Source organism: Syzygium oleosum, unplaced genomic scaffold (assembly GCF_021117445.2).
Source record: "Syzygium oleosum isolate NSW1041296 unplaced genomic scaffold, Sole_v2.1 Sole_v2.60, whole genome shotgun sequence".
NCBI classification, from domain to species: Eukaryota; Viridiplantae; Streptophyta; class Magnoliopsida; order Myrtales; family Myrtaceae; genus Syzygium; species Syzygium oleosum.
Genome location: NW_026607544.1, coordinates 649,567 through 672,145, shown reverse-complemented (window position 1 = coordinate 672,145; position 22,579 = coordinate 649,567). Strand labels below are relative to the sequence as shown.

Sequence of the window (22,579 nt, the reverse complement as noted above, 5' to 3'; positions counted from 1 at the left end):
TATTATTTTGGCATCTAATTTAGATGCATGCATATAAATTATAGTTCATATTTATTTTGGCACTTAGTTAACTTTTTGTTTAATTTCGCTTCACTATAAAAAAAATATAAACAAAGAAGGGGAAAAGGCGAAAAAGAAAATAACAAATAAATAATAGGCTGCATGCTTAAAGGAGTTGATACCACTCTCCTCACTCTAACATGGTGCGAACAGAGATGCCAATGAGGTCTATGTGGCACGGTCAGTTTTGACGTGGATAATTTTTCCATTTTTCTTTTAATTTTGCAAAATTTGTTAGTATTTTTTGTTTTGTTTTCTCTTTTTTTTCTTTCTTCTTTTTCAACTATGTACCGACGAGGGCCGCAATGCCCATGCCTGAATTGTAGACGATGGTTTCAACTAAAATCATTTGGCTAAGTCTTTGATTTCGTTTCAAGGAGTTGGGAATTGCTCAATTGAATCATGGGTTGATACCATCTCCTTACTCTAAACATGGTACGAACAGAGACGCCCTATAGTTGTCGTCGAAACCTCCCCTATGTAACTTTTCTCTTATTCGAGTGATGAAATGAAGCAAGTTCTGATATCAGCTCAAATCGGATGGTAGAAAGAGGAGAGAGAACTAGCAATGTTTGACCAGGAGTAGTTAATTAGGATCTTTCATATGAACATAAAATTAATAACTCACAAAAAGGGGTAGGGGTTTGGTGGTGCGGTTTAATAATTAGAAATTTTTCTAGGTAACATTTCAGAGTGGGTCATCCCTTTGATATGTGAATATGAAATGGTTGAAAGTCATCGAATGTGGCCACGTCAAGACGTCTTGAGGGAAATAATGGAGTATTTTAGCCAAAAAAAAAGAGGAAATAAAGGAAAAGTCACAGGAAAACCAATCAAATGTATACAATCTAATGGTTGAAACAGAAATTGTAATATTTTATGACCAAGACCATAAAATCAAATGCTATTGGTCAGATGTCGGGTGTCCACGTTCGCAATTATCGACAAAAATTCACCAGAAGCACTATAATGGCGAATCATTACAAAGTTTAGAACTCAATTGGTAAAGTTGAAAAGTTTAAGATTAAATTAGCCGACATACACTATGTTTAGGATTTTTTTGGAAAATTTTCCTCTAACTGCACCATGCTCACATTCTAATAGTTGTAAATAAGGAAATAAGTGTTGCAAAAGATTTGCGCAATCATTTACTTTTTAATATAACGGCACAATTTATAAGAATATTTGAGTGGTTAAAGGTAATTAATTATAATAAAAGATAAGTCTTTAAGCTGAAGAGATCATATCAAATATTTCATTAAGAGTAGTAAGTATAGACTTAGGTGGATCATTTTTTGTAGTGAATGCAGCAAATCCAATCTCTATAGTATGAAGGAAATTTTCTCATTATCCAGAGTTCTATATGTCATAATGAGAGACGATTCTTTAGGAATATATTGTTACTATGCATTTATATAGATAGATTGTGATTTTATCTATATAAATATGTTTAACCATAGATATAGCTATAAAATAATCATTTTTTCGAAGGGATTTGGATGCAAATTGGAGATGACGACAACCGCCATTTTTTTAAAATATGGTTAGTCCAACTGTCATGGCCACTGACACAGCGATTAGGACGGTCCACAGACAGTTTCGTTCATCATATTAAAAAAATAAAAAAAAATATAAATTTCGTTTGCTTTCACAGAAAATAAATGAATTAAAAAATATTTTCTTTAAAATAATCATTTTTCTATTTTTTGAAATAATTAATTAATAAAAAATATTTCCATTATTGACAATAATTTGTATTCAAACATTTTTATGGACAATGAAATGATTTTACATTCATTCATTTTTATAAGCAATACAAGCAATCAATTTTAAGAAAATATTTTTCAAATCATTTATTTTTCGTGAAAACAAACGTATCCATAAATTAAAGGCCTCATCCTCTCAATTTGACCTCCATCTCTCTCTTAAGAATTCGTGCTGCTTAACAAATTCTCGCTTTATATACACAATTTCCCTTGTCATTTCGATTTTAAAATGGACCATAACCGCTATGTCATCCCTTTTTGGAAAAAAAAAACTTATGATTTTATGGCTTATGCTCGTGCTCTTGTTAGTTTTTGGCTGTTAACGTTCAAGGCAACAATGTTACTTATTTTGCATTTTAGTATGAGTATGAATTTTCAAGCGATGAAGAAAGAAAAGTGGAAAAGGAAAATTTATTAAACACATCGATTTATGTCAGCTTGGTACGACACAATTATTTATATCTTGTGAGTCTCGCAGGTAAAAAAGATAGGACAAGGTTTGAGCCAGAATTTGAGTGACAAGGAAACAGCAAAACTTGACCCGATGGAGTAGGAAGTTAAACAACAATTGCTAAAGGGAAAATTTGAGTATTTTTCCTAGCACTTGTGCTTCAAAATTAAGGGCACTTTAAAACGGCACAAGTTTTTTTTTTCAAATTTTTAATATCTTAAACAAAACACAAAGATTTGAAAAATTCGCCTTTTTCATGATAAATTTTTTTTAGCTGACATTAAATGTTATTTATGATAAGAAAGGTTCCTAATTAACATAATAATTTTTACTTATTTAAATTTAAAGTATACTATAATATCGAGGATACCGATAAATTTATGTTGCAACAACATAATAAGTAAAATTATTACCAACTCTTTAATTTCATGCTATATAATGATATACTAGAAAGAGGCGACTAATTAATTCCACATGAAAAAGTAATGTTAATTAGAACTATAGTTTATTATTAAATTTTCTAATGTGATCTGTTGGAGGTAACGACTCTATTTCGAAATAAAGAATAATCTTATTAAAAATATGACCGTTGGGAGACCAATGTGACCGTTGGGAGCTCCTTCCTCTATAACCCCTCGTCCTTCCTCTGCTCCGCAGACACTCCTCTCTCTCTCTCTCTCTCTCTCTCTCTCTCTCTCTCTCTCTCTCTCTCTCTCTCTCCCGTTCGTCCTCTCTCGCGTGATGGGTCTCTGCGAAATCCCTCTTCGGAGAAGATCGATCAGTCTCTTCTTCCGTTTCTGTCTTCGATAGATTGTTTGATGGGTCCGATTGCTTTCTCTCGGTCTGATTTTGTGAAGCATCTTGTGTTACGGAGATTCTCGAGTGGTTTCGCCTGGCCGCGACCGATCGGTCTTTGCGTTGTCGTTCTAAATTTTTTGGTTATTCGGTGAATTGGCAGTTGGCCTTTCTCTCCTCTTCGTGTTTGGGGATGTCCTTACTGGAAGTGTTTTGGTTTGGCTCCTCCTCTGATTGTTTATGGGTTTATCCAACGTTGATTTTTTTTTCCGTTTGATTGTTTTATGACCTGCTTCTGGACTTCGTTGTTTGGTGAATTCGCAGTGGATTCTTTTCCCTTGGAGCGAACTGCTCGTCCGAGGATGTTGTCTAAGGACGACGAATGGGGAGACACAGGTCAGTTTGTTTCATAAAACAGAGCGTTTGGGCTTTTTGGAGGACTGAGTATCTGTTTTGCTGTCTTTTGTTGGTAGAGATGATGAACTCACATCTTAGACCGGCGAAGACTAAATTTTGACAACCTTCTGGATATTTATTGGTTTTGAATGAAATTTGTTCTCCAGCTTTTTATCTTTGGCAGATGATTATGGTCTAGTTCCAATTCTTTTACATGTTGCGATTTTGCGGGGCTTTAGAAGTGGTGATCTGTTGCATTATCTTCGTGATGTTGAGTTGATGATCCCTGATAATCAGATAAAGCTACTGCTTTTCGAGACTGTTAGATATAATATATAATTTAGGGTTTACTGTTCATTACTGTTTATTCTTTCCCTATATAAAGGAACTTGGCCTTGTAGTTCAATTAATTCAAGCAAATAATATACACAAAATTCTCTCATCTCAACTTAGTATCAGAGCTCCATTGTTACCTGAAGAGCACCCATCGAGCCTGCCACACTGTGGCAACCACACTGGCTATGCCGCCTCGGTTCTCCAACAAGACCAAAGCGACATCATTGCTCGGCATACGTCCGCTGCTCATTTCGGAAAACAAAGACCACTAGCAGACTCGCCGCCCTCAGATGACCTGCGTCCTAAAATTTCATCGCCAACAGCCACTGCACGCACCGCCACGCGCTACCGCGCCTCGGACCCAGGTAGCCCATCGCTGTTCACCACTGTTTAGTGGCGTTTTGGACATCCTCCACCACGTTTTTCCAGAAACCAACACCAACCCATGACTCGCCGCCCTTAGTAGAGTCAGCTAGTCAAGTTTCGCCGCTTTTCTCCGCTGGACGAGCCCTCACGCGTTGCTCCAAGGACTGCGCATGAGATCCATGCGCCTCCCCCGGCTGGCACGTGCCTGACACGCGCCTGGCACACGCCCCCAACTGACGTCACCTGCCACGTCATCCGATGACGTCATTTGCCACGTCCGCTGCCCCACATCATCCGTTAACCGATCGTTGACCTACGTTGATCGTCATTGATCGACCGTTGACCGGCATAGACCAGTTAAGACCATACCGGTTCCTTTGATTTCCTGGCCGTTTCAACCATTTCCTGACCGGTTTTCAGTGTTTTCTGACCGGTCCTTGAGGTATTTTGCCGTCCTGAGTTAGTTTTTGCCATTATTTTTCTCATATCTACTCTCGGTATACTAGATTCTGCTGATTCCATAGTAGTAAAGTGCATATCATGTATAGAATGGAAATCTCAATGCCAATTCAGACTATTTTGAATGGTTCTAATTATATTTTATGGTCTCAAGAAATATCAAATTTCTTAAAAGGACGCAGACTTTGGCGTTATGTCACTAGATAAATTAGGGTACCTACTAGAATTGCTGAAGAAACTGATGATAAATTTGTGGATTGTTTGGATGAATGTGATAGCATAAATCATCAGATTCTCACATGGTTTCGAAACACTTCGATCCCATCTATCCAACTCCAGTTTGGCCTTTTTTATACAGCAAAGGAAGCTTGGGATCTTCTTGATTGTCGTTATTCTAGTTCAGATGTTACCCATCTGTATCGGTTGTTGGGGACTTTATATCACATGTGCCAGGAGCCAGGTCAATATATTAATGATTTTCTATCATCTATTCATGCTATTTGGGATCAGTTGACCTTGTGTGAATCACGCTTGGAAGGAGATAGTAATATTCGCAAAGTTGCTGAACTTCGTGATCGTATTCGTGTCATGCAATTTTTGATGGCTCTAAATGATGAGTTTGAACCTGTGAGAGCCTCCATTCTACATAGAGATCATTTTCCCTCTATTGAGACAGTTATATCATATTTACTGAATGAGGAGACTCGGCTGGCTACCTTAAAAACGCAATGTCCTACTCTGCCCATATCCACACCTACAGATGTAGTACTTGCCACTTCGAGTTCTTCTCATCATTTAGAGCCATCAAAAATTGCATCACACGAATACAATAACAATATTTAGTAACTTTGCGAATATTACTATCCCCTTCCAAGCGTGGTTCACACAAGGTCAACTGATCCCAAATAGCATGCATAGATCATAGAAAATTATTAATAGACTGACCTGGCTCCTGGCGCATGCGATATAAAGTTCCTAACAACCGATACTGATGGGCAACATCTAAACTAAAATAACGACAATCAAGAAGATCCCAAGCTTCCCTTGTTGTATTAAAAAGGCCAAATTAGAGTTGGATAGATGGGATCGAAGTGTTTCGAAACTATGTGAAAATCTGATGATTTATGCTATCTCATTCACTCTGATATATGGAGACCATCTCCCACTCCCACCATGGGTGGCTTTTGCTATTTTGTCATTTTTGTAGATGACCATTCTCGGTATACCTGGCTTTAATCTTATGAAAAATTGTTCTGAACTTTCTCGTATTTATCGCGATTTTGTTGCTATGGTTAAAACCCAATTTTCACGGGATATTAAGATTTTTCGTACTGGTAATGCTATGGAATATAGAGATACAGAATTTCTTCGAATTCTTTCTCAAAATGGTACTATCATTCATCACTCTTGCCATGGCACCTCTCAACAAAATGGTAGAGCTGAATGTAAGTATAGGCATATCTTAGATGTTGTGCGTACTCTGCTTATCTCTGCCTCTTGTCTTGAACGGTTTTGGGGGCAAGCTTGTCACACTGCTGTTTACACTATAAATCGTACTCCATCACCTATTATAGGTCACATCTCTCCTTATGAGTGTTTGTATAGTAGTGTTCCAAATTACACTCTTCTACGTGTCTTTGGTAGTGCCTGTTTTGTGCACCTTCATCCACATGAACGCACGAAATTAGAACCCCGTGCCCATGTATGCTGCTTCCTTGGATATGGCATTGAGCACAAAGGGCATAGATATTGGGATCCCACTTCCAACCGTCTTCGTGTGTCACGTTATGTCACTTTTTGGAAACACAAGATGTTCTCTTCTATTCATCCCTTCGACCCCTCTGCTCATGTTCGTTTCTTTACCAATCATTCCGTGGACTTATTTCCAGAAGATACCACACTTTCGTCCACATCTGACTTTTCCATTCCAGACATATCTTTCCCTCATCTAGAAGTAGGGCTCTCTGGTGACCCCACTTTGGCCACTTTTGACGTGTCTGCACCTTCCGCGGATTCTCCACCACCGATCATTCCTTCCTCCTCTAATCGTTGCCCCACCAGAGTAAGTCAACCTTTTGTTCAGCTTCAAGATTACCATTATTATTCTACGATAGCTTCCCTTCATGAACCTCGCACATATAGAGAAGTTGGTACTAACGCTCTTTGTCAGAAGGCAATGACAGATGAGTTACAAGCTTTAGACAAATCTCATACTTGGGATTTAGTTGCTCTACCTCCTGGTAAGTCCACTGTCGATTGTAAATGGGTGTATAAGATTAAGACAAAAGCAAATGGTACTGTGGACCGCGATAAAGCTTGCCTCGTTGCGAAAGGCTTCACTCAGGAATATGGCATTGACTATGAAGAGACTTTGGCCCCTATTGCACGTTTTGCCTTTGTACGTAGTCTCCTTGCTGTCGCCGCTGTTAAGCATTGGCCTACGTTTCATATGGATGTAAAAAATGCATTCCTAAATGGCGATCTCACCGAGGAAGTTTATATGGTACCCCTCCTGGCTACACTCATTCTTCCCACCAAGTGTGTTGATTATGTCGTGCATTATATGGATTGAAACAATATTCTCGTGCATGGTATTCCAAGTTTAGCTCCATCATGGCATCTCTTGGCTTTAAATCTAGTCCCTACGATAACGCTCTTTTTGTTCGACATACTTCTCATGAGTCCATTTTGTTGCTCCTATATGTCGACGATATGGTTATTACTGGAGATGATCGTCCCGAAATTTCAAAACTCAAGCATTATCTTAGTCAACAGTTCGAGATGAAGGATCTTGGACAACTTAGTTATTTTTTAGGCTTGGAGGTTACCTCAGACACATCCGGTTATTATCTTTTGCATGCCAAATATGCCACTCATCTTCTTTCTCGAGCAGGACTCACGGACACCAAGGTTGTTATGACCCCTCTTGAGATCAATTCCAAATTTGATGCTGGTGATGGGACTCCTCTCTAAAACCCTACCCTCTATTGACAGCTAGTTGACAGTCTTATATATCTCACTGTTACTTGCCCTGATATCGCTTATGCTGCTTATTCTGTTCACATTGTTAGCCAGTACATGACAATGCCTTGTACAACTCACTTTGCTGCAATTCTTCGTATTCTTCGCTATGTCAAGGGTACGTTATTTCATGGCCTTCACTTTTCTACTCATTCGACATTGGAGTTGATTGCCTATTCAGATGCTGACTGGGGTGGTAACCCTTAAGATCGTCGCTCCACTACGGGTTACTGTTTTTTCTTAAGCACTTCACTTATCTCCTAGCGTAGCAAGAAACAATCCATTGTTGCTCGTTCTAGTACAGAAGCTGAATATCGAGCTCTTGCTGATACCACATCGGAGTTATTATGGTTGCGATGGCTACTGGAAGATATGAGAGTCCGTCATCATAGCGGGACAGTCCTTCATTGCGACAATCGCAGTGCTATCCAAATTGCACATAATGATGTTTTCCATAAATGCACCAAACACATTAAGATAGATTGTCACTTCATCTGCTATCATGTTCTTCGTGGCACTCTACGACTTATTTTTACTTCATCAACTCATCAGACTGTCGATATCTTCACCAAGACACATCCACCTGGGCGCTTCCTAGATCTTCTCTCCAAACTCCAGTTGACTTATTTCAACTCACCTTGAGTTTGCGAGGATGTTAGATATAATATATAATTTAGGGTTTACTGTTCATTAATGTTCATTCTTTCCCTATATAAAGGGACTTGGCCTTGTAGTTCAATTAATTCAAGCAAGTAATATACACAAAATTCTCTCATCTCAACTGAGACAGTTATTGGTTCGAATGGAGTTTGTCTCTAGTCTTGTTATTTTCCGATTGATGTGAAAACCAATTCTCTTTCTTTCCGAGGTCAGAGTTTGGTCGATGTATGAACTGTCATGGTTCTTTCCATTTAACGTATGCTCACTTCAGATCATTGCTATTGAAAATCTAAAGCAGGTGTCCTTCCTATAAACAATCCCTCCCTTGTGTCCTCATCATTCAGTCTCGCGCTGCATCTTTGATTGTGCATGCAATGCCTCTCTTGTGTTGCTCTTTGCTTGACAGCCTCTGCCGAGTACTCTTCAGGGGAGATACTGTTCCTCAATCGCGCTCTTGATCCTTCCCCTTTTCTTTCTGTTTGTCATATTTTGTGTGTTTTTTAGTTGAGTGAAATTGAATTAGCAGACCATATTCCCGCAGGGGATAAAATTTGGTTTCGAGGTTTTCACACATTTGGTGAGCATGGAGTTCAGTCTTCTTTTTGTAAGCTTTCTATTTGCTGCAACTGGGAAAAACCTTCCCATTTACCCTTTTGATTCTTATCATATTTGATAGGATGACCAACTTCTACGTCATTTCTATTCTATTTTATTGGTGACGAACATCATACTTGCTCAGGTGGAAAAGTCGAGCAGGAAGTTTCTACTTTTCCTTCTGATTTCGTATGATATTGCAATATTTGGATGGCGATATTAATTCGTATACATAACTTATTTTTCAGATCAAGCATAGCTGTTGGATCTATTTATATATAACATCCCCATTTGCGACATGAAACTTTGTCGGAGATGATTTGACTGCCAGATATCCTAACTTATGGTTCTAAATAGATCTTTTTCTCAACCGCTATACAAGGGGATTCGTGTTCATTTTTCTTCTAATTAAAATTATCAAACTGTCTCGTTTGATTTATTATTGCCTTTGAAGGCACGGATTTTGCAGCATCTGGGTGGTCTATTGTGAGAACCGAATTGGTTTAGGTCCTGATTGAATCTGTATGAATGTCATGAGGTTCATCAACATTATTCAGGTTCAAGTTTCCCGCTGATTATTTTAATTAATAAAATTGCTCGCATGAAATGTATGGAGTTATTCAGCCGTTGTGACAGGTGCTTGGTTCAGTTTGGAGGGATCTCTTCAGCTAAGTGTGTCACGTGAAGATGGTATAGGATTCAGTGATTAAAGAATTCAAGTTTGTCAAGTGAGTGAAAGCAGAGGTTACGATCTATTGCGATCATGTTTGATGGAGTTGCTGAATCGTCTTCTTTTTTAGTTGGAGCCATGAGATGACATTTGGATCCTTCTAATATGGATTGTCTATAGCTGCATTAGAACCCTGGATATCTTTAGTTCCAAGGATTAAAGGAGATGCGCGGAATGTCTACTTCTCCTCTTGTAGGTTGGCGTCTTCTTGCTGGAAATCATGTTGCGTTTCTCATCTTTGTCTGCAAAATTCACTGGATACAATTGATTTGTGTGCCCATGGGTACTTCTCCTCTTGTAGGTTGGAGTCTTCTTGCTGGAAATCATGTTTCGTTTCTCATCTCTGTCTGCAAAATTCACTGGATAAACCCATAATTGATTTGTGTGCCCAAAGCTATGGGTGCTTTTTAATTGTGTTTCCAAGTCTAGTTGTTGCTTACTTGGTCATTAGGTGACACACATTGTTGGGAGTTTGACCTTATGGGACTAGAGACCGGACCTGACTATGTTTGTTCCTTATCTTTTATCAGATGGTTCTATGGGATATTGATTGCAGATATTCACTAATTTTATGGCAGACCAAATCCATGTCTACTTTCAGTTTGTTTGTTTCTCTGTTATCACTGTCTCAGGGAGCTCTCTCCTCCTAGATGCTCTTATTTAATCTTCACCTGATCTGAATTTGCCTCACAAATGATTTTCATCTTGGCCACAATATCTGCAAGAATCATGATTGCGGGGACTTTGCATGATGTAGATGATCTCTAGGTCTTTTTTTGCCATGGAAAGAAATCAAGGACGATCCTTGTGCTCCCACTATGAGAAGGAAATCTTCATATAGACAGATCTATTTCCTTTTCGCCAGATTAAATTGAATTGCTTTTTTTACCTTGGAATATCTGCCTTGTAATGACGAGGAATATCTAATTGTCGCATAGGAATGGGTATTTTTCTATTTACCAAGTCTTTTTATCCGATCCACAAATGCTGTGGAATTTCCGAAGGTGATGAGCATCATTCTGAATTTCATTATTCGGTGAATTCACTTGATTCGAGGACTAATGATCTAGGCACTTATCGGTTTTGATGATTGATCATAGAGACCTTCTAGGACTAATGATATAGTTCTTCAGTTTATCATATCTTTGTGGAGTGACGTTATCTTTTACGGGTAGAAAGTTTAGCTGTGTTCTTTGTGGACTTTCTATTTCTTATCATATTTACAGACAACATAAAAATATGGCCTAGGACAGCTAGAAAATGGGAGCGAATTTCCTAACAATAAAAAGAAAATAAAATAATTTCTTATCCGGATATTTTCTCCTAATTCTTCGACACCCACCCCCTCAAGTATTCAGCTCTCGCATCAATCTTCTCCTAGATATCTGTCGATCTACTTAGTTCTGTTATGTTGCACTGGATTATGTACATCATATGCATTTTTCACTGGTACTCGTAGTTCTTCTGGTACTCGCGTTATAGCCACAACATCTCGTAGATAACATGCGATATTCCGCTTTTGCACTGCTTCATGCCATCACATTTTTACTCTTACTTCGCCAAGTAACCAAGTTCCCAAGTGTGCTCTTTAAGATAATCTTTAGAATCCTGTACACGGTCCCAAGATACATAGAGAGTGCATAAATTGGCTTACCATACTCATAGAGAAGGTATCTAGCCGAGTACACGACAAATAGATTAGTTTCATGAACCCTTTTTCGACCGAGCTCCTCCATTCCAAGGAAATGTAATTCCGAAATCCTTGATCTCAAACTCAAAAGCAAGACATTCTTTCAACTTGTTCATCTCGATAATATCATTCCTAGTGAGAATGATATCATCCACAAACACTATCAGAATTACAAATTCCCATCACAGGGTTGCTTTACAAACATGGTCGGCTTGTCCTTGAACATACCTTTGTTTCTTCACAGGCCGAGTGAACTTCTCAAATGAGTCCATCGATGACTGGTTTAGTCCATATAGTGACTTCTTCAATCTACATACCTTTGATCCAAACCTTCTATCAAAACCCAGGGGAAAATCCATGTATACTTCTTTGTCCAAATCTCCATTCAGAAATGCATTCTTCACATCTAGTTGATGCAGAGGCCGATCAAGATGCAAGTGACAGGAGCACTCTTGTGTTTAGTTTTAGTTTTGCAACTAGAGCGAAGGTCTCAAAGTAGTCGATCCCATAGGTCTGGGTAAAAACCTTTGGCAACCAACCGAGCTTTATACCTTTTAAGGGATCCGTCGTATCTACCAACTGTGGTCTTTCCTCCATTCTATGCATTCTTCACATCTAGTAACTATAGAGGCTAGTCAAGATTGGCTGCAAGTGACGGACTCTTACAGTGTTTAGTTTTGCAACAGGAGTGAAGGTCAGAGTAATCGATCCCATAGGTGAAACATTTGGCAACCAACCAAGCTTTCTAGGGATCCGTCATATCTATGCTTAGTTGTGAATACCCACTTGTCCAATTATTGTCTTTTCCCTTGGATCCACCATATTCCACGTTCCATTTTTTTGCCAGAGGTTTCATCTTATCAAAAATCACTTCCTGCACAATTTTTGGAATTCTCCACATAAGTCAAGGTTATGTGTTTGGCATGGGATGTTTGATACAAGAACTAACTCCTTTTTGAATAGTATGTTAAGTTCAACAGTGGACTCATCTTTTTTACTAAGATCAGGTTGGACAAATTGAGTTGATGACTGTATGGAGTTTTTGTCCTGACCTAGCTCGGAGTCTTGGCACCTTAAGGGAGTAGGAGAATTTCTTTGAGTTTTGTTTCTTCTCATGTAGACTTGAGAATATGATGGAAATTCTGTATGTTTTGTACTAGGTTCGCACCTGTTATCACAAGTAGGATGAGATGTAAATATAGGTGGACCCAAATGTTCATTATTAAAAAAAGAATTGGTTCATAATCAGGTATAAGGATTGCGGGAACATAATTTATAGGAAGAGGATTTTCAGGTTTTGCAAAACGAAAAGAGATGGTGTTTTGTGAATTTGCACTTTCTTTCCCCCCTAAAGATGAGCTCCAAAAAGGTGTTAATTAAAAAAAATGACATTCATAGTGACAAATATTTCTTTTAGAAATCGTATCGGCATTTTAGGTGCATAGCAAAAAAGCACACATTGTTTTACTCTACGACCAAGTTTCCCTTGATTTCCCTTGATTTCTGTCATGGATGTGGGAGGAGACACAATGAAAATAGTTTTAAGGGTAAGGTTGAAGCAAATTTAGAGGCTGGTATTTGAAACTTTAATAAAACTCTGCAATGCATCCATGTGGGAACTTTAGTTGCGAAGAGCAGAGCTCTAATTACTTCTAAAATGTGTCTTGTTTATTCTTCCTTTCTACCATCTCATTTTGTTGAGGGGGGGGGGGGGGGTGTCAGGGCAAGAACTTTGATGTACAATAATTCTCTTTTCCAAGAAAAGCAGGAGAAGGACATCAGAAGTATCAAAGTTGTGTATGACGTTCACTTTAATGTCAAAAGTAAAAAAGTGTCAAAGTTATGTATGGCGCTTATTTGACGCTTACTTTAATGCCAAAAGTTTTTTTACTTTTGGATCACTTAAGTGCGAATTTTTTTGAAAAACGATCTTTTTAGTTCCAACTCCGATATATTCGAACGAAAATCCAACTTGGCCTTTTTTTGAAAAATTAATTAATTTTTTGTTAATTTCTAGTAAGCATTTAAAGCATAAACGACATTGTCTAGTAGCTTTTCCCCAAATAAGAACCTTAAATCACCAAATTGAAAGAAAATCCCAATTTCAAACCCAAATCGGCCATTGGACCGCCAATGGCCAATTTGTAACCCCAATTTCAAACCCAAATCGGCCATTGGCGGATTTGTTCTCTATTTAGTTTCTGGTGTGGGGTTTGACTCACTCCTACACATGTTTCTTTTGTGCAAGATGGACCGGGTATATAGGACTGTTGTGTCCAGTGTATCAAGGGTACAAAACATGGGGCATGGTGTTGTTGTGCTCATCAAATAGGGAATTCATCATATCTCCTCCAATCGTTGATATAGACCATCCATATAGAAGGATTCGGACATCGCTCATCCATATTCAATAGCTCACCTGAATGCAACTGCGTTAGATGATAACCTCCTGCATTCACCAACTCGAGAACTTGAATTCTTTAACAGCTTAATACATTAGCATCCTCACATGACATCCTTAGTGAGGTCACTCCAAACTGCATCAAGCACCGATCAAAGACTGAATAAATCCATATAGCGTGGAAGCCACCAAACTGATTGATATGATCAGAGGGAGACTTGAACCTTGATGAGGTTGATAAACGTTCACCAACATTTTTCAGAAAATAGACCCGGTGCATGCTTACTCATGTGCCTTCAAAGCAAATGCCAAAGAAAACGAAATTGATCATAAAGCAAGTGCTTAATATCTGAACTAGTATATGTGGATGATATCATCATTACAGGCAGTGATTTAGATGATATTCACAAACTTAAGCAATTTCAACATATAGAATTTAGTACTAAAGATCTAGGATGTATTCGATATTTTCTTGGTATTGAAATAGCCTACTCACATGCCAGTATCACTTTATTGCAGTGGATGTACTTGACATTCTTGGCGAGGTTGGATTTCTTAGAGTAAAGCCAGTTGATATCCTATGGACCCTAGTGTAAGACTTGATGAGAATTATTACATGATCCAGCAAAGTATCGGATATTAGTTGGTAGCTAAACTATCTTACCGTTACAAGGCCTGATATATCTTTTGCTGTTAGTGTAGTAAGCTAGTTCATGAGTTCTCCTCATACTACTCATTGGGATGCTGTACTTCGAATTCTCAAATATTTGAAAGGAGCGCCAGGTAAAGGACTACTGTTAAAGAATCATGGTCATCTCAACACTATAGGCTTCTCTAATACCGATTGGGCTGGATGTCCTATGGATAGGAGATCTACTTCAGGCTATTATGTGTTTCTTGGAGGTAATTTAGTTGCGTGGAAGAGCAAGAAGCAACATGTAGTTTCCCAATCAAGCGTTGAAGCTGAATATTGAGCTATGACACATGTGACATGTGAATTACTATGGTTGAAGATGTTACTATCAGAGATTGGAATGTCACCATCAGATCCATGAGTGTTATATTGTGATAATCAATCTGCTATTCACATTGCATCTAATCCTATCTTCCATGAGCGAACAAATCACATTCAGGTTGATTGTCATTTTGTGTGAGAAAAAGTTCAAAGGGGAAGATTATTCTTCAACACAGAAAGACAGATGATCAACTCGCAGACATCTTTACTAAATCTCTACGAGGAAATAGAGTGAGCTTCTTATGTAATAAGTTGTGATTATTTGATATTTACATCCCAACTTGAGGGGAGTGCTAGAAAGTATATTGTTAGTAATAAGGGTAGAATAGTAATATGTTTTTAGAAGGGTTAAGTATATATATATTTTGTAATCTTTTTTTATTAGAATAATAGAAAAGTTTTTCTTTTCACATTTATAATATATGGGAGACAGATCATCATTGGCCAAAGATCATGCTACAATGGAGATCTATTAACTTATAGCTCGAAAGAGGTTCAAGAGCTGCTTGATGATTAAATTAGATTATATGTATGAAGGATATCATAAGAAATCAGAAGGGGAAAAAAACTGAACTGCTCACCAGTTATGTTAAAACCTCAACCAAAAGCTCTTATTACCTGCAGGATGATCATCTGCCACTTCAATTTCACTCACCTTAAAGAACTAAAACATATGACAAATACGCTAACTAAGCACCCAGAGTTTAATCCTCCCAGCATGACCACCTATGTCTGCTGACCACAACATATACGAAACAACACGGCTTTGTGATGAATAAGGAACAAGAGAATGTCAACAGCTGGTCGGAGAGCAAGCAATGCCAAGGGAAGTTATGCCTCAATGGCTATGCTGCATCATCTCGTACCAGTTCATCTTTTCTTCAAAATGAGATGCCACAAGTTTGCAACAAAGTAAATCTTAGGTCCTGCAGGAAAGTCTTCATAGTTCCAATGATCAAAGAGAACCTAAAATCAAGGAGGCACTGCAAACTCAAAGCAATCTATTTCACCTACAAATTCGCCTCATTTGTAAAAATGTCCCAAACAATGTTCCCGTACCAAAAGAAAGCATGCAGCTGTGAAAAATATAGGCTAAGCAAACCCAAGTATCTTATTTCAACTAAGGAGACTAAATACTCTCTTCTTGCACCTGTATGTCAAATAGGGTGGCCATCCAATTACAACTAGAGATCTTACATCGAACTTCAAACCCTTCAACCATAGTGAAGAGTCCTCACACACCGTATCATAAAAGCATGACCAAAATGATTAGGGATGCACCATATACATGCACATGGAGAATGGCGACATAAAAAAAAATACATACAAATTGAGGAGGTATGAGACTGGAGGATGAACATTTCTTGAATAATGAATGTTTCCTTTTGTCACCCTCAATATCATTTACTTGATGATGTAATGAAGATCAAATTCATGTTATAAGCAGATGACACAATTGAACTTCTGAGCATATTATAAGCAGACAACACAAAATATTAGAACAAATCCCGGACTCCGTCATTCATCAACTCAGCCACTTCTGAAATCTGGCAAAACTCCAACCTATAAACTTCAATTCAGTAACTGATGAATGAAATTTCAACAAAAATTACAAGGGCCAATGCAGCAGGAGGCTATCAGAATTTCAGTTTTTCACCCAAACCTGAAGATGATCAAGTATACTCCCAGTCCAACAACCCAATCAAAGCTAGCTGTGAAGAGATCGTCAAATTCAAGAAAAGCTCAGTTATTCTAAGTAATAATTGACCAACCGCATCATGTATATCATTCCTGGGACCACATCCTCACTCAGAGAGATTGCTCCAAGAGAAAAGAATCTACTACTAATCTTCTGGATTAAACTAGAACAGTTCGTAAAACGACTGAACAGAAGGAGCGTGAACACAAACGATGTGATTTATATTCCGCCAATCACAATTGTCATAGTTTTCCAAATATATAAAATCAAAAAATTTGCTCGACAAAGTAAGAAACTGACAATAAAGAGGAACAGCTCCGTGCATCCTGTGCAGAAAGCGTGAATTCCTATGCGAGGTCTTGAGAACTGCTTATCCTTAAATTTGACATTAGCTGACCTATGCATAGCTCAAAAACATCATATGACCTGCCATAAGAGAATTGGTTTTCACATCAATCGAAAAATGACAGGACTGAAGAACAAACTCCATTCAAACCAATAACTGTCTCGAAAAGCGGTAGCTTTATCTGATTGTCAGAGATCATCAACTCGACATCACAAAGATAACGCAACAGATCACCACTTCTGAGAAGAACCGGAACTAGACCCTGATCATCTCCCAAAGTTAAAAGAACTCAAGACCAAATTTCAATCAAAACCAATAAATGCCTTCGCTGACCGAATGAAGAGACTGATCAGACCAAGAGAAAGTAACCGGGCCCATCAACAATCGATCGGAAACAGAAACGAAAGAAGAGACTGATCTTCTCCGAAGAGGATTTCGCAGTGACCCGTCACGCAAGAGAGGATGAACAGGAGATAGAGAGAGAGAAGAACGGGAGCACAACCAGAAACGCCTGGCAAGACTTGGGGGATATGAGAAGCAGAGGAAAGACGATGGGGTAAGACCGTTAGAGGAAGGAGACGCTGGCAACGGTCATCTTTTTAGTAAGACTATTTTTGATTTCGAAATAGAGCCGTTACTCCAAAAGATGATTATATTATGAAAGTTAATTATAAATTATAATTCTAATTAACATTACTTTTTCATGTGAAATTAGTCGCCTCTTTCTAAAGATACTTTTTGATCAGACCGAAAAAAAAAGACTTTTTGAGAATTTATATACTCTTATATAGTATGATATTTTATAATTAGCAATAATTTTACTTATTATGTTATCATGGCATAAATTTATTGGTATTCGATAATGTTTAAATTTAAATAAGTAACGATTATTATGTTAACTAGGAGCCCTTTTTTTTTTTATCATACATAATATTTAATGTCGGCTAAAAAGTTTTTCACCATGAAAAAGGCGGACTTTTCAAATTCTTTGTTATTTGTTTAAGATATTAAAAATTTGGCCAAAAAAAATAAAAAGAAACAAACAAGAAAAGCCAGATAGATACTTACATGGCACAAAGTGCTCTCAATATGTAAATAATTTTGAAAGTGCCCTCAATTTTTTGGAGTACAAGTTTTAGGAAAAAAACAGTCCAATTTTCCGTTTAGCAATTATTGTGTAATTTTCTGCTTGACATATACTAATTTATTATTGATTTTCCTAATTTAACACTTTGGGGGGTATGACTCTATTTCGAATTCAAAATAGTCTTACTAAAAGATGACCGTTACCAGGCGTCGATAGCAATGTGACCGTTGCGAGCATCTCCTTCCTCTAACCTAGTCGTCCTGTCCTTCCCCTGCTTCTTTCTCGTATCCTTCAGTCTTGTCAGCCGTTTCTGGTTGCGCTCCCGTTCCTCTCTCTCTCTCTCTCTCCCTCGCCCCCTTCGTTCTCTCTCGCGCGACGGGTCTCTGCGAAATCCTCTTCGGAGGAGATCGGTCTCTTCTTTCTGTTTCTGTTTCCGATCTGTTGTTGATGGGGCCCGATTGCTTTCTCTCTCGGTCTGATTTTGTGAAGCAGCTGAGCTGGTTGCAGAAACTTAGTTTACTCGTGTGTTGCGGAGATTCGTGAGGGTTTCGCTTGGCATCGCCGCTCGGCCTCTTTGGGACGATGCCAATGGTTATCGGAATTATTTGGTACGATCTCGTCCTTTGATCATCTGTTTGATTTCTCGACCGATCGATCTTCACGTTATTGTCTTACCGGCTTGTTCTGACTGGTTTAGCTCCTCCTCTGGTTGTTTATGGGTTTATCAAACGTTGATTTTTTTTTTCCGTTCGATTGTTTTATGACCTGCTCCTGGATTTCGTTGTTTGGTGAATTCGCCCCGGATTCTTTTTCCCTTGGAGCGAACTGCTTGTCTGAGGATGTTGTCTAAGGACGATGAATAGGGAGACACTGGTCAGTTTGTTTCGTAAAACAAAGCGTTTGGGCTTTTTGGAGGACTGAGCATCTGTTTTGTTGCCGTTTTTTGGTTGACATGATGAACTAGTAGTAGTCTTTGATCACCATCTTAGACCGGCGATGGACTGAAATTTGATAACCTTCTGGGCATTTATTGGTTTTTATCTTTGGGTGATGATTATGCGGGCTTTAGAAGTGGTGAGTCTGTTGTGTTATTTTTGTGATGTCGAGTTGATGATCTCTGACAATCAGATAAGCTACTGCATTTCGAGGCAGTTATTCGTTTGGATGGAGTTTGGTCTCCAGTCTTGCTATTTCCCGATTGATGTGAAAACCAATTCTCATTCCTTCGGAGATCAAAGTTTGGTCGGTGCATGAATGGTCATGGTTCTTTCTATGCAACGCGTACTCTCACTTTAGATCATTGCTATTGAAAATCTAATGCAGATGTTCGTCCTAGAAACAGAATCTCCCTCGTGTCCTCATCCTACAGTCTCGTGCTGCATCTTTGATTGTGCATGCAATTCCTCTCTTGTTTTGCTCTTTGCTTGACAGCCTCTGCCGAGTACTCTTCAGAGGAGACATCGTTCCTGAATCACGCTCTTGATCCTTCTTCTTTTCTTTCGGTTTGTCATACACGGGACAAAATTTGGTTTGAGGTTTTCACATATTTGGTGAGCATGGAGTTCAGTTTTCTTCTTTTTGGAAGCTTTCTATTTGCTGCAACTGGAAAAGACCTTCCCATTTTTCCCCTTTTGATTCTTATCCTATTTTGATTGGATGACCAACTTCTGCGTCCTTTATATTCTATTTTATTGATGAAGAACATCACACTTGCTCAAGTGGAAGAGTTGAGCAGGAAGTTTCTACTTTTCCTTTTGATTTCTTATGATATTGCAATATTTGGATTGTGATGTTAATTTGTATACGTAATCTATATCACGCATCGAGCATTTCTGTTGAATATATTTATGCATAAGATCTCCATTTGCAACATGATCCTTTGTCATTGATGATTTGTCTGCCAGATATCCTAACTTATGGTTCTAAATGCATCTTTTTCTCATCCGCTATACAAGGGGGATTCTGTTCATTTGCCTTCTAATTAAAATTATCAAACAGTCTCATTTGATTTGTTTTATTGCTTTTGAAGGCATGGATTTTGCAGCATCTGGGTGGTCTATTGCCAGAACAGAATTGATTTAGGTCCTGATGGAATCTGTATGAATGTCTTGAGGTTCATCAACATTATTTAGGTTCAAGTTTCCCGCTGATTATTTTAATTAATAGAATTGCTCGCATGAAATGTATGGATTTATTCAGCCGTTGACAGGTTCTTGCTCCAGTTTGGAGAGGTCTCTTCAGCTGAGTGTGTCGAGTGAAGATGGTATAGGATTCAGTGATTAAGAATTCAATTTGTGAAGTGGGTGAAAGCAGAAGGTTTCAATCTATTGCAATCATGTTTAGTTGAGTTGCTAAATCGTCTTCTTTGTGGATTGGAACCATTAGCTGACATTTGGATCCTTCTAATATGGATTGTCTATAGCAGCATGAGAACCCTGGATAGATCTGGTTATATCTTTATTTTCAAGGTTCAAAGGAGATGTGCAGAAAGCGTAGTTCTCCTCTTGTAGGTTGGAGTCTTCTTGCTGCAAATCACGTTGTGTTTCCCATCTTTGTCTGCAAAATTCACTGGATAAACTATAATTGAATTGTATGTCCAAAGCTATGGGTGCTTTTGAATTGTGCTTCCAAGTCTTGTTGTTGGTAACTTGGTCATCAGGTGGCACATATTGTTAGGAGTTTGACTTTATGGGACTAGAGAAAGGGTAGGACTATGTTTGTTCCTTATCTCTATCAGTTGGTTCTACCTTACACTTGCGATATTGATTGCAGATAATTACTAATATTATGGCAGATTAGATTATTCATGTCTACTTTCAATTTGTTTGGTTCAATCTGTAATCACTCTTTCAGGGAGCTCTCTCTTCTGGATGCTCCTAATTTACTCTTCACCTGATCTAAATTTGCCTCACAAATGAATTTCTTTTATATCTTGTTATTGAGATTGTGAATTACTTGGCCACAAGTTTGCTTGATCCCTACACATGGATTCTCCACACTCTCCAGAACTTGTCAAGCAGAACCAATTTCTCCTCAGGAAGCTGGCATTGATTTGGACCTTTAAAACTATATTTTCAAGAATCTTGAATGTGGGGAGTTTGCATGATGTGGATGATGGTTAGGATGTTTTTGTCACCTTTTTTACGCCTGCTCTTTGTTTGAGATAGTATGCTGTTGTTTCTTTTGGCAGGTCGTATGATGTTTGAGCTATGCATAAGTTAGCTGATGTTGAATTCGAGGATTAAAAGTTCTTAAGACCTTGCATAGGAATTCATGCTTCCTGCACAGGATATATGGAGAGCTGTTCCTGTTTATTGTCAGTTTCTTACTTTGTTGAGCAAATATTTGCAATTTTATATATTAGGACGACTATGACAATTGTTGTTTGGCGGGATATAGATCAAGCATAATCGGGCAGATCTTAGGACAACTATATAATAGGGATGGTGACAGGCAGAAATCATGTTCTTTCTTGCTATATACTCGTAATGCGATAGTTGTATTGTCCTTACATCAGTAAAGCTGATGCTAGCCTGACAAATTTTCTAACTTGTTCCATGATGCCAACGACTGCGATACATGGTTGACTTTACTTGATCAAATGCTGTCTATGCTTGCTCCGTCTGTGACAATCAATAATGTTTAATGTTACAGTACCTTCTAGTTGTCCGTTCTTTTTTATATATATCATTCATTGGTGCGATCTTGTTTCCCTGACTGTGCCACTTAATAAATGTGCTCCATTGGTAGTACATACCTGAAGCAATAGTCCTGGTCTTATCTGGATTGCTGTCTTACTTTGAAAGTCAATGTGGATATACTCGGTCAATTGATTACTACCTTGGTGGATAAATTTGCAGAAACGTGAACCGTCTTATATGTCATGTTTAGTGTTTAATATTCACTTGTTTCAAATCCAATTTGCACTTTTGTCATATTTGTCATGTTATAGATTCTTCACTAAGAACATTGAACTGGTGGCTGGACATATTACACTCCTACTAGAAGAGATTTCCCGAGTGGTTTAGGTCTTAAGCACCCACAATGGTGACCCCTTTCTCTGTGGTTCAAGTTTTTGGTTTGTTTTTTTATAATTTTTTTTCCAATTTCTACTCTGGAAGTCGGTGTCGCCAGTGCAGAATTTTTTCGGGGGTGTGATATTTTGCATCAATTGGTAGAATCCTATTCAGATTGGCGGGACTTGGAAGTAATTTTGATATCATGCTTTTAATTAGATTGACAGCATGGTTATCGGAATGGCCATTACATCTGGATGTACTAATGACAACCTGTTGCAATTCTGAGAACTTCCGTGCTTTTGCTATAATAACCTAGTTCTTGTTAAAAAATGGATGTTCTGGATTAAGTTTGCTACCTATCTTGAGTCATGTAGTCATATGAAAGCTATCTCTAATTCTGATTTCTAAGTATTTGTTCGTTTTACTCATTTTCCTTCTAGTTAATGCTTAACTTGCAAGGCTATATCGTTTGTGCTGTCATCAATCAAAAGAGGTAATGAAAATTGAGAACTAACTGAGATGCCAGTCATACTTAAAGATATTCGTACCAATGAAGAGGTCCTGCTGTATCTCCTTCGCCTTAAGGGACCTGAATCTGTTATTGGGAATTTGTCTGCCTATGGTTTTTCTTGACAGGTTGGCTGAGCACGATATAATCTTGACTGACTGTGAACTGTTTTGCGGCCAT

General features: G+C 38.2%; 1 protein-coding gene and 2 long non-coding RNA genes across 3 annotated transcripts in view; all 3 read left to right on the top strand.

Annotated features, from left to right (window-relative positions):
• Window positions 1-22,579, top strand: part of LOC115668800 (disease resistance protein L6-like) — a 102,113-nt gene that overhangs the window by 21,697 nt on the left and 57,837 nt on the right. The window lies entirely within an intron of this gene.
• On the top strand, window positions 8,648-9,683 carry LOC130137087 (uncharacterized). Its single transcript, XR_008815739.1, has 2 exons — window positions 8,648-8,914; window positions 9,153-9,683. It is a non-coding gene; the product is annotated as an uncharacterized LOC130137087 (long non-coding RNA).
• LOC130137092 (uncharacterized) lies at window positions 9,772-12,606 on the top strand. Its single transcript, XR_008815743.1, has 2 exons — window positions 9,772-9,830; window positions 12,332-12,606. It is a non-coding gene; the product is annotated as an uncharacterized LOC130137092 (long non-coding RNA).